The following is a 10,917-nucleotide window of genomic DNA, read 5'->3' on the forward strand; positions in this document are numbered from 1 at the left end:
AAAAAGTCCACACCCTAAAAACTGAGAATTATGTTTTATTCAGTACATTTACTGAGGACTTAAGCCCTGGAGACAGCTCTGAGGGACTGATCTGAAGGGGTAAGGCAGGAGCCATAACATACAAAAGTTCAAACAAAAATACCCAGATAGATGCAACATCAAAAGGTTACTGCTAATTAGAGAAAACCAGACTTCTCAGGTTAATGAATTTAGTGCTTTTCTATGCATGGGAAAATGTAAGAGTCTGGGCTCCTTTAAATCATTCCTTTGACATATACCTCAGTTATCTAGGGCCAGTGTCCTGTTTGTCTCCATCCTGAATCCCCTTAGGGTGCACAGTCAGGGACTGAGTTGGTTGATGGCTTGATGGCTCCAACATCCTTTTTTTAATGATGTGACAGGCAACATTTTTTGTCCGTAAGTCAGACAGACATGATTCTAAAGCCAACTCCACTAATCACTAGAAGAATGACCGGACAAGTCATGTGATCTCTTTGAGTCTCAATTTCCTCAGCTCTAATTGTGAGAATGAAGCTTTGGGATGTTGCTATGGGGATGAAATGAGCTGAAGCACTTCCAATTCCCTAACATGGCATTGGGACATTACATATCACAGCAGAATCTCAACAAGTGATATTTTCTTTTCCTTCTTTATTCATCTCTGTATCTGCCATGGCACCTGATACAAAGTAGGTACTAAAGAAATATTTGAGGAAGGTAAATCCATGGCCTTATTTCATAGGGACGCTGTGAAGTTGAACCCTCTCCAAAAGCTCCCTGAAAGAACAAAAGCAGTTTTGAAGCACGTCAAAGCTACTCATGGTTAAAATCTTTAGGATGAAAGCAGGAAGACAAGAAAAATCCTAAAATAACAATAATACTAAAATTCTGAAGTAAAATTCACTAGGTGGAGTGCTGTTGATCTTCAAGAAAGAGCAAGCTGAGGAGTGTCAAGTTGAGGATTGGCGAGGCACAATAAATGTGATGAGAATGGCTCTTGCGCTTGAAGGATTGTTCAGCAATGCCTGAATTGGTTGGAGACAGTGCACTTTTGTAAGTGTATCCTTGTTTAAGAGCTTAAAGAATAAAATATAAGATTTTTGAATACATGATGTGTTGAAGGGAATGCATCCTCCCTGTGATGCAGGTGGTGGTTGGCTGAGGTCTTAAAAGGGATTTGGGAGGGCAGGCGTGTGGCATGGGGGCCGCCTGTCCCCAGCCAGTTCCTGACAGACACTGCTTATTGACCATGGGAGTCTCTCATGCCTGAGTCCTTCTCAGCAGGGGCGTGCTGTCACTTCAGTTGTGTCTGATTCTTAGAGACCCTATGGACCATAGCCTGCCAGCCTCCTCTGTCAGTGGGATTCTCCAGCCAAGAATACTGGAGTGGATTGCCATGCTCTCCTCCAGGGGGTCTTCCCGACCCAGGGATCCAACTCATGTGTTTTACGTCTCCTGCTTTGGCAGGCAGGTTCTTTACCACTAGCGCCGCCTGGGAAGCCCTGGTTCTCAGCACAGTCAGTTGGAATCTGTCTGACTTTAATACCCAATCATTGTTGTCCCTGGCTCCAAACAGGGAGACTTTTGGGCCCATTTAATACCCACAATTCAAAGACCTCTCTTCCCTCTAAGGAGGCTTCAGTCTAGTCTCCTGACATGGCTAGGTCATAGCACCAAACTACTAGAACCTCTCAGGATGCCATTAAGATTAGTTCCTGTTATCCATGGGGATATGTTCCAAAACCCCCAGTGGATGCCTGAGCCCTCGGATAGTTCTTAACCCTATGTATACTGTATTTTTTCTATACATACATGCTTAAGATAAAGTTTAATTTGTGAATTAGATGCAGTGAGATACTTGTTAAATGATAACTAATAACAATATAGAGTAATTATAACAAGATACTAATAAAAGTACGTTTATCATGCTCTGTGGCTATAAATTCTACATTTTGAGGTATGATAGCACAACCAGCATAAACTTCTTTTTCCTCCTCCACAATTTCACAGATAGAAAAATCATTCTAATCATAAGTCTTAGTGTATTTCTTCTTTTCTATGTCAAGAACTTTCACCTTTTCACTTAAAGGAAACACTTTATGCTTCTTTTTGGCACATCTGAATTTCATCAGTACTCTTGTGCATTGGAGTCATTATTAAGTAAAATAAAGGTTACTTGAATACAAGCACTTTTATTTCAGGACAGTTGATCTGATAACCAGGATGGCTACTAAGTGACTAATGGGAGGAAAATGCTGGACAAAGGGATGATTCACTTCCTGGAGAGGACAGAGTGGGACAGAGCGGGATGGCATGAGATTTCATCATGCTTCTCAGAATGGTGCATAATTTAAAATTTATGTATTGTTTACTTCTGGAATTTTCCTTTTAATATTTTTGGACCATGGTTGATGGAGGATAACTGAAACCACAGAAGGTGAAACCACAGATAAGGGGAGGACTATTATTGTCATTAGTATATTTTGTTTGTTTTTGTAATGCCCTTGCACTAGACTCAAACACAAGTATATGTATGCACACTAGACTAGATGACAATCAAAATGACAGCCTTCACACTGCCTCCAGAATCATCCCTACTCATGCTTCAAGCAAATCTGTTCTTTGTCACTTTTATTCTCTTGGGATGTCCTAGGACATTCCTCATGTTCCTCAAGTCTACCAAACCCACTTGGCATAGTGGATATTTCTGTGGGAACTGTACCCACTCAAGGCCTCTGAGAAAGCCTGGCCTGGGTGTCCATGTTTCTTTGGATTAAAATACATTGGCTTTGAAGTGAAGTGAAGTGAAGTGAAAGTTGCTCAGTCATGTCCGACTCTTTGTGACCCCGTGGACTATACAGTCCATGGAATTCTTCAGGTCAGAATACTGGAGTGGGTAGCCATCCCCTTCTCCAGGGGATCTTCCCAACCCAGGGATCGAACCCAGGTCTCCCGCATTGCAGGCAGATTCTTTACCAGTTGAGCCACCAAGGAAGCCCAAGAATACTGGAGTGGGTAGCCTATCTGTTCTCCAGTGGATCTTCCTGACTCAGGAATCAAACTAGGCTCTCCTGCATTGCAGGCAGATTCTTTACCAGCAGAGCTATCAGGGAGTAGTAGTAAATGTATACTGAAATTTAGTTATGTAATAAAAAAGCTAACTATCATATATCACAAAGAGTTTAGAGATGGAATGTCTGCAAATAAGCAAAAATTTAGTGTTCTGGCTCCACTTTTCCTAGGCTTCTCTTCTGCTTTCCTTCATCTTCAGGCTGGTAGCAACCTAGCTTCAGTGTTTTCAATAAGCATTTTTAATCTTGATTATGCTTAGAGGAGGGGCTTCCCTGATAGCTCAGTTGGTAAAGGATCCACTTGCAATGCAGGAGACCCTGGTTCATTCCTGGGTTGGGAAGATCTGCTGGAGAAGAGATAGGCTACCCACTCCAGTATTCTTGGGCTTCTCTTGTGGCTCAGCTGGTAAAGAATCTGCCAGCAATGTGGGAGACCTGGGTTCCATCACTGGTTGGAAAGATACCCTGGAGAAGGGAAAGGCTACCCACTCCAGTATTCTGGCCTGGAGAATTCCATGGACTATACAGTCCATGGGGTCACAAAGAGTTGGACATGACTGAGTGACTTTCATACCTTTTATGCTTAGAGAAGGAAAGGTGTGTGTGTGTGTGTGTGTGTGTGTGTGTGTGTGTGTGTATCTTGGGGCATGGTTCTGTAGATTTTGCTGTCTTCTCATTATGAGAGAAGAAATCTGTTTTAGAATCCTCCCACAGACTTTCTTTTAGGAATCACTAGTTGAAACTGGATTATATGCTCTTTTCTCTAAACCAATCACTGGGAAGGGGAATGAGCCACTATGATTGACTTACATCAATCAAAAAATATCCCATGAGCGGTGGATACACTTATTTAGCAAGAAAAAGTGATGGTAATAGATTGGATGTTGAATAGCCAAGTCTACTGAAGGGACAGATCTAATTGGATCACAGGTGAACCCTTCACAAAGGGTGACAAAACTTTCTGTTGATTAGTGATTAGAAAATCAATCAGATTCTCATGAGAATAATTTAAACTAAGAGAAACATAGGTTCTGCTTAGAGTGTAATAGATACTTTAAAAGTTCATGCAGAGTTGGATCTGGGTGGTGCAACCATTTTTAATTGAAGAGTAAGCAGCTGACAGAGAAGCCCCAAATTTTACAGTGGGTTTTCTGCTCCTTTATACAAAAAGACTTGATCAGGATATTCATGTATGTTTGCATCCGAGGTTGAGCACAGTGTAGATTTAGCTGGTCCCTCTGCCTACCTAGGATATGTTGTTATCTTTGTGCTTCTCAAACTAATGAAGTAATTTTGATGTGTAAAAGCACTAAAGCTAAGATGATGCTTGATCTTTAAGGGCCCACTTGTTCTTGAGTGTCTGAGTATAATCCTCAGTAGTATTTTCTTGGGAATATTCGGAATATTTCTAGGGACTATTAGGTGGGAAAATACCCACCTAGTAAGGTCAACAAGATCTCTAGTTCCTCAGACATAACCCCTTTCCACTGGGGGAATTCTGGGTGGCTCATACAGTCACATCATGCTTTCTGAGCACAACGACAGCTGGAATGGCTAGTATCATCTATGCTGGCCCCTGGAAAGCCTTCATCTTGTCCTTACTTTGAAACGATAGCCTAGCTGGGTGTAAAATTCTAGCTTGAAAATTATTTTTCCTCTGAACTTTGAAGATATGATTACAAAGTCTTCTGGTATTTGTTGGTATTGATGTCAGTCTCATTGCCATGGATTTATAATAATTATTTTTTACTTATTTCAAGATAATTTTTTAATTTCTGATATTCTGAATTTTCATGACTGTGTCCCTAAGTATAACTTAATTCCGAGATACCGTGCTATATCTGCTGCTGCTGCTGTTGCGTCACTTCAGTTGTGTCCGAGTCAGTGTGACGCCAGAGACGGCAGCCCACCAGGCTCCCCCATCCCTGGGATTCTCCAAGCAAGAACACTGGAGTGGGGTGCCATTGCCTTCTCCAGTGCTATGTCTAGTCCACTATTTGATTTGACCATGATTCTTAGATCAACAACTAAGTCTTAAATTTCCAGCATTTTTATTTGATTCATTTTAAAATACCACCTGCTTCCCACCCCCCCCCCAATTCTTTTTTTTGAGGATACATTTAAAGTATCCTTATTTTACAGCCTCTTATATTTTTCTATTAGTCATAGACCCTGATTTCTGATTCCTCTTGGTTGTCAAATCTAGAGACTTTCTCATCATGATTTATTTCCTTACATGCTTTATAACTTTTGATAGTAAGCCTAACTTTAGTGAAAGGTGTTTTTGTGAGGGAAGCCTGTGTATGGTGGGATGTGGATGCATCCATATGGAGTAACTGCTCTGGGACCCTATAGTTTCAGTTATTTCAGGCTGTTTTCTTTCTTTCTTTCCTTCCACCTACCTTCCTTCCTTTCTCTCTCTTTCTTTTTTCATTTCCAACACTTGTGGGTGCCCCACTCCAGTTTGGCTAAAGAGAAGAAAAAATTTCTGGTCAATTTTATATAGCATTTCTGTGTAATTGAACTGGTGGTTGGGGGTGAGCGTCCTGTGTCAGCTCAGCTTGCCACCTTGACTGAGCGGCAAGGGTTGCAACTCCAGCTGACACAAGCATCAGTTTGCTTAGCTGCTTCTGTCTGAGCTGGGAGGAGGCTGTCATCCAAGAGGAATGCCACCCACCCAGTTCCAAACTCCTCTGCCTAAACCTTGGCATAAGCTCCCAAGGGCTGAGACAAGGGGCTAGTGAGCAATGCCAGCCTGTGTCTGACTTAAAAATGTCCTGTGCCAGATACGCTGAATCACTGATCCAGGACCCACTGGGGCACTTAGCCTCTCTCCTGCCTCAGAGTGACTTTTTTCTCTTCATGTATAGCCCCTTCGTTTGTAAACTGGGAGACAGACTTTGTCTTCTCTTGTCACTAAAGCCTTGACTGCGTGTGCCAGGATCTAGGTGTTAGTCGCATAGACGCCTGTCATCTTTCTCCCAGATCCTCTGGCAAAAAGGTTTCCTGAATGGTGGGTGTTCTGTTGTGTAAGAATTTCTGAATGGGTATATAGGCTCTACCCAACTCCACTTCTGCTCTCCCATCCTGATCCCTTCATTTCCTCTAAGGTCCTATTTTCTTCTAGATACACACAAAAAATGGTGATTAATGTTTTTCCCTTCAAAGTTGTCAGAAATTTTACTTTGCTAAAGGACTTGCAGGTAATGGCACCCCACTCCAGTGTTCTTGCCTGGAAAATCCCATGGATGGAGGAGCCTGGTAGGCTGCAGTCCATGCGGTCTCACAGAGTTGGACACAACTGAAGCGACTTAGCAGCAAAGGACTTGCTGTGGGATTGGCACACTTGCTGCAGCATAAAGGTTAAAAGAAGGGATTTAATATGTTCCTTTCCCATTCCTTCCTGGGATGTACAGTAGTAGGGAGAGGGCTGAGGCCGAGGGGGCTCCAGGTCCCAACCCTAGCCTGGGGAGAAGGGGGAGGGAGGAAGAGCCTGCTGCAAATGTGCATTGGATACTATTAGCTAGGTACATCAGAGAGGAGATAAAGCTAAAGGTTATGTGGGAGGGGTCTGACCTGGGAAAGTCCCATAGAGTCCTTCTTGGTCACAATACCAAAACTGCTGGCCCATGGACCATACTTTGAGTGTCAAGGCTTTTCAATTCAGAGGTATAGCCAGGTGCTGACCTCAAGGGAAGGGAGACTAGGGGCTGGACAAGGATGAGAGGTGGGAGTTTTGCCGTAGTTCCTGACCTTTGCCACAAGGGGGCAGTACCAATGGAGGCACAGAGAAATGAGGTGTCATGTCTTGGCAATGAAATTGTACTTTTACATACTTCATAAATCTCTCTTTGCCTGGGTTTGATTTCAAAGGGAGAAAAGTCCACAGAGAGAAACAGAAATATCTACATGACTACTATGTGCTGTGAAATTTTATTTTTTGCTCGTGTTTTCAGACTCTTGGGCCAGCCTTAAGAAACAGTAAAATTACATCAGTTAGGAATATATTCAACAGAAAATGCAATGACAGTGAGGTTTATTGGTTTTACATAATGGAAAGTCTGAACCACTGGGTAGTGGGCTGTTAGCTCAGACCTCCTTTTTCTATATGCCTCCAGAACTTGGTTCTCAACTCTGGCTGAATGAACTAGGGAATTAAAGAAAATCACCATGTCTAGAGCACAGCCCAGACCAGTTAAATCATAATTTCCTGGGTCAGGACCCAGGCATCAGTACTTATAAGATGTCCCCACATAAATCTAATGGTTGAGAACTTCTGCTCTTGGCCTTGCTGGTGCACAGCTTTCTCCAGCATTTTGCATCATGTTCTTAACAACGCTCAGCTGCTGGCATGGGTGCAGCACCTGGCAGCATTACAGCCAGCATCTATGCGGGTCTCTGGGCCTTTTCAGCTTGGTTACCAGATGCCTGCTGCAGCCTCAGTCACTCCATTCTAGACAAGGAGGAGGAGGAAGGGGGAAAGGCAGGTCTCAGACTTCCACTCACATCTCACTTGTTAGAACTGTAACGTGCCTTCTGCTAGGTCAGAGGTGGCTGGAAAAGTGACCATTTGAGTTTTCCAGCCTCTTTAGTACAAACAGATAAGAGTAATGAGGGTTGGGAGTTGCTATGAGGTAAGAGACAATACTCAGTCTTTTAGAGTTGATTATTATTGAGAAAATAAAAATTACCTGCCTGTTATAGAAATTTTAGAAGAACAGAGTAGAAGAAAATAAACTTACCATAGTCTCAGCACTTCAGGACAAGACCTGTCAATAGCTGATGCATTTCCTTCCAGATTCTTGTTGGTTTCCCTATGATTCAGATCATATTGTATTTACAATGATGAATTTTACCTTTTCTTATAACATGAAAGCATGAGCATTTCTCTATCGGTTATGGTGATTTCTTAAACATCATTTTATTGTCTGTATCATACTTCACTATGCTACCACATTATAGTTTAACTTCTTCCTTGCTGTTAAGAATAAGGTTCCCTCACCCCACTTTTTTAGTGTTACAGAATTAAAAACAACCCTGAACTTCTTTGTACCCAAATCCTTTCCCTTCCTTTGTTCCTATCTATCTACCTATTTTCTATCTATCATCAATAATCTATTTTGGTGGGAGAGGAAGAGGTTAAAAAGAAAGGTTTGGTTTCTGCTTCAAACAACTTTCCCAAAGAGTGGTGATTCATTTACATTACAAACGCTCTTTTCCTGGCTTTCATGACAGTTTGAATTCCACTTAATGTGTGATGCTTTCTGAAGTCCAGTGTATTCATTTGGACCTATGTAGAGAAGGCAATGGCACCCAACTCTAGTACTCTTGCCTGGAAGATCCCATGGATGGATGAGCTGGTGGGCTATAGTCCATTGGGTTGCTGAGAGTCGGAAACAACTGAGCGACTTCTCTTTCACTTTTCACTTTCAGGCATTGGAGAAGGAAATGGCAACCCACTCCAGTGTTCTTGCCTGGAGAATCCCAGGGACGGGGGAGCCTGGTGGGAGTCTATGGGGTCGCACAGAGTCAGACACGACTGAAACGACTTAGCAGCAGCAGCAGCAGGAGTGTTCCTTGTGTTCTTGATCTCATGTGAAAGATATTGACATTTTGGCTTCAAGAACAAATTAAAAAATCATAAGTACAACTTCTGTTTGATTTGGGTCTGAGCAAATTACAAAGCAACTATTTAGCAACAATAGTCTCAAATATTTAAATACTCTGTGAAACTGTAATTAATTAAAGAACTGTTGATTTGAAGAACTGTGCAACCAAGGCAATGAGGAGAGAGTTTTAAGTCTGGATGCCAAGTTCAGATCAAAATATTAATAATATCCTACTCACATCTGCAGTATCTGTAATAGAATAGAGGGAGAGGATAATAAGAATTACATGAATAATGTTAAATAAAAGTGCTTCTAAACCAGGAAATTTTTTCCATTAAATTTGCCACTTATTCTAGTTCAACAAAATGCTTGTAAGGAAAATAACTATTTAAAGCATTGTTACATTGTTGCTATTCAGAACTTCTTGAGAGGGCAAGAATGAACACCTATCAACTCTCCTGCTTTAAACTTAAGTATTTGTCTTAAAACATATTATTTTATAACTTGAACATCTACTTAATGCCTTGAAAAGTCCAAGAAGAAAGTAAAATCATATTGAAAGCCAGCAATGGCATCAATCATCTAGACTGACGTTCGCTGGTGGATTTTGGTATCTAAAGCCCTTCCCCCCACATTGCACAGATGTTCTTTTTATAGACACAGCCCTGGCAGTAATGAGCACCTGGGTTGGTGTATAGAACTTTCGCAAGTTCTGCAAGTGGAGGACTTATTCTCTCCATATGGACTGAATTTTGTTTGTTTAGAAGGTAAAGTTTTATTTTTGTCCAGCTTTCTCCTACCATTTCAGTGGTATTTCTTGCACATGGAAATACATATATTGTCTGATACTAGTACCGGAAGTACTACCAAGTACCTTCAGTTGATGGTTTCCTTAGCTGCAGACCAAGTTTTTTTAAGTCAGAATGATCCCCTTTTGGGGCTTCCCAGGTAAAGAATAGTGGTAAAGAATCTGCCTGCAATGTAGGAGAAGCAAGAGATCTGGGTTCAATCCTGGGTGGGGAAGATCCCCTGGAGAAGGAAATGATAACCCACTTCAGTGTTTCTGCCTGAAAAATTCCATGGGCCGAGGAACCGGACAGACTGCAGTCCATGGGGTCACAAAGAATCGGACGTGACTGAGAAACAGCCTCCGCGTGCAGGATTCTCTTTGGGCAGGTTCCCAGGAAGTGACCACTGGGTCACAGAGAATGAACCAGGTAGGGACTTGGAGTATATTGCCAAAGTGGCCGTGAGGGTCATTCTGACACCAAGTGTCCAGTGCACTCTCCCCTGGCTTCTCTCTGCCCCTTTGGCTGTGCCTCTTTGCAGATGAATGGGGCTGGTCTGACTGCACAAGGGTTACTGGCGGGAGGGTTCTGGGAGCTCTCAGGAGAAGACACAGTCACATGCACCCTCCATGGACTTTCAAAATATCTCTACCCACATTCTGACCCCTCAGCCCCACCCCTCAGAATGTTTGCTGGACACTTTTCTTTCTCTCACTCTCTTAACTCCTGAGACTTGGGCAAACACTCCCAGGATCATAAGGGATTGGCTGGCTGGGTGGCTTCTGCCCCGTTATGGTATTTTATTCACCCTTCAGCCAGACTCCATCCTCCTTACCAGAACCATTGCCATGACAACTGTCCTCCTTTGGGCAATGAGTATGGGTGGCAAAGTCCTACATGATTAATATGTTTGATATTTTACCTTTCAAAAAATTCTCTGGGGAAATTCAAGTTGGCTTGTTGAACAAAATAAATATGCTTTTTATTGTCAACAAAGGTTAAGGGCGGCAGCTTTGATAACAAGGAAAGCCTGGACTGGTTACAAAACTGAGACCAGAGCGAGTAGGTCACATCCAACTCCACTCGAGACAAGAAAGGAATGGAAAAACTCTTGATTGGTGGAGACTGACTGAGATCTCAGATTGCTAGAGAGCTCTAACCTGAGATTAGCACTGAGATGAAATGAGCCTCAGCCCAAACCCAACCCCAGTGATCTTTGGGTGGCTTTTGGCTATCACCGCTTGAGGAATCAGGGATTTCACCTGCAGACAGGGGGCCATGGGCCTTCCTTGACCCTCTGGGTGGCATCACACCTCAGACTTCCTGAGCCGGGAAACCTTTAGAAGTGTACGGGCATCACACAGCACATTGAGAGTTTTGTAGAGGCTGAATGTTTTAGCTCAGAGGAATCAGCTGGCCTGATGTCCTCCTCCATCCCTACCATCTGTT

The sequence above is a fragment of the Bos javanicus genome, chromosome 1, assembly GCF_032452875.1.
Source record: "Bos javanicus breed banteng chromosome 1, ARS-OSU_banteng_1.0, whole genome shotgun sequence".
Lineage (NCBI taxonomy): Eukaryota > Metazoa > Chordata > Mammalia > Artiodactyla > Bovidae > Bos > Bos javanicus.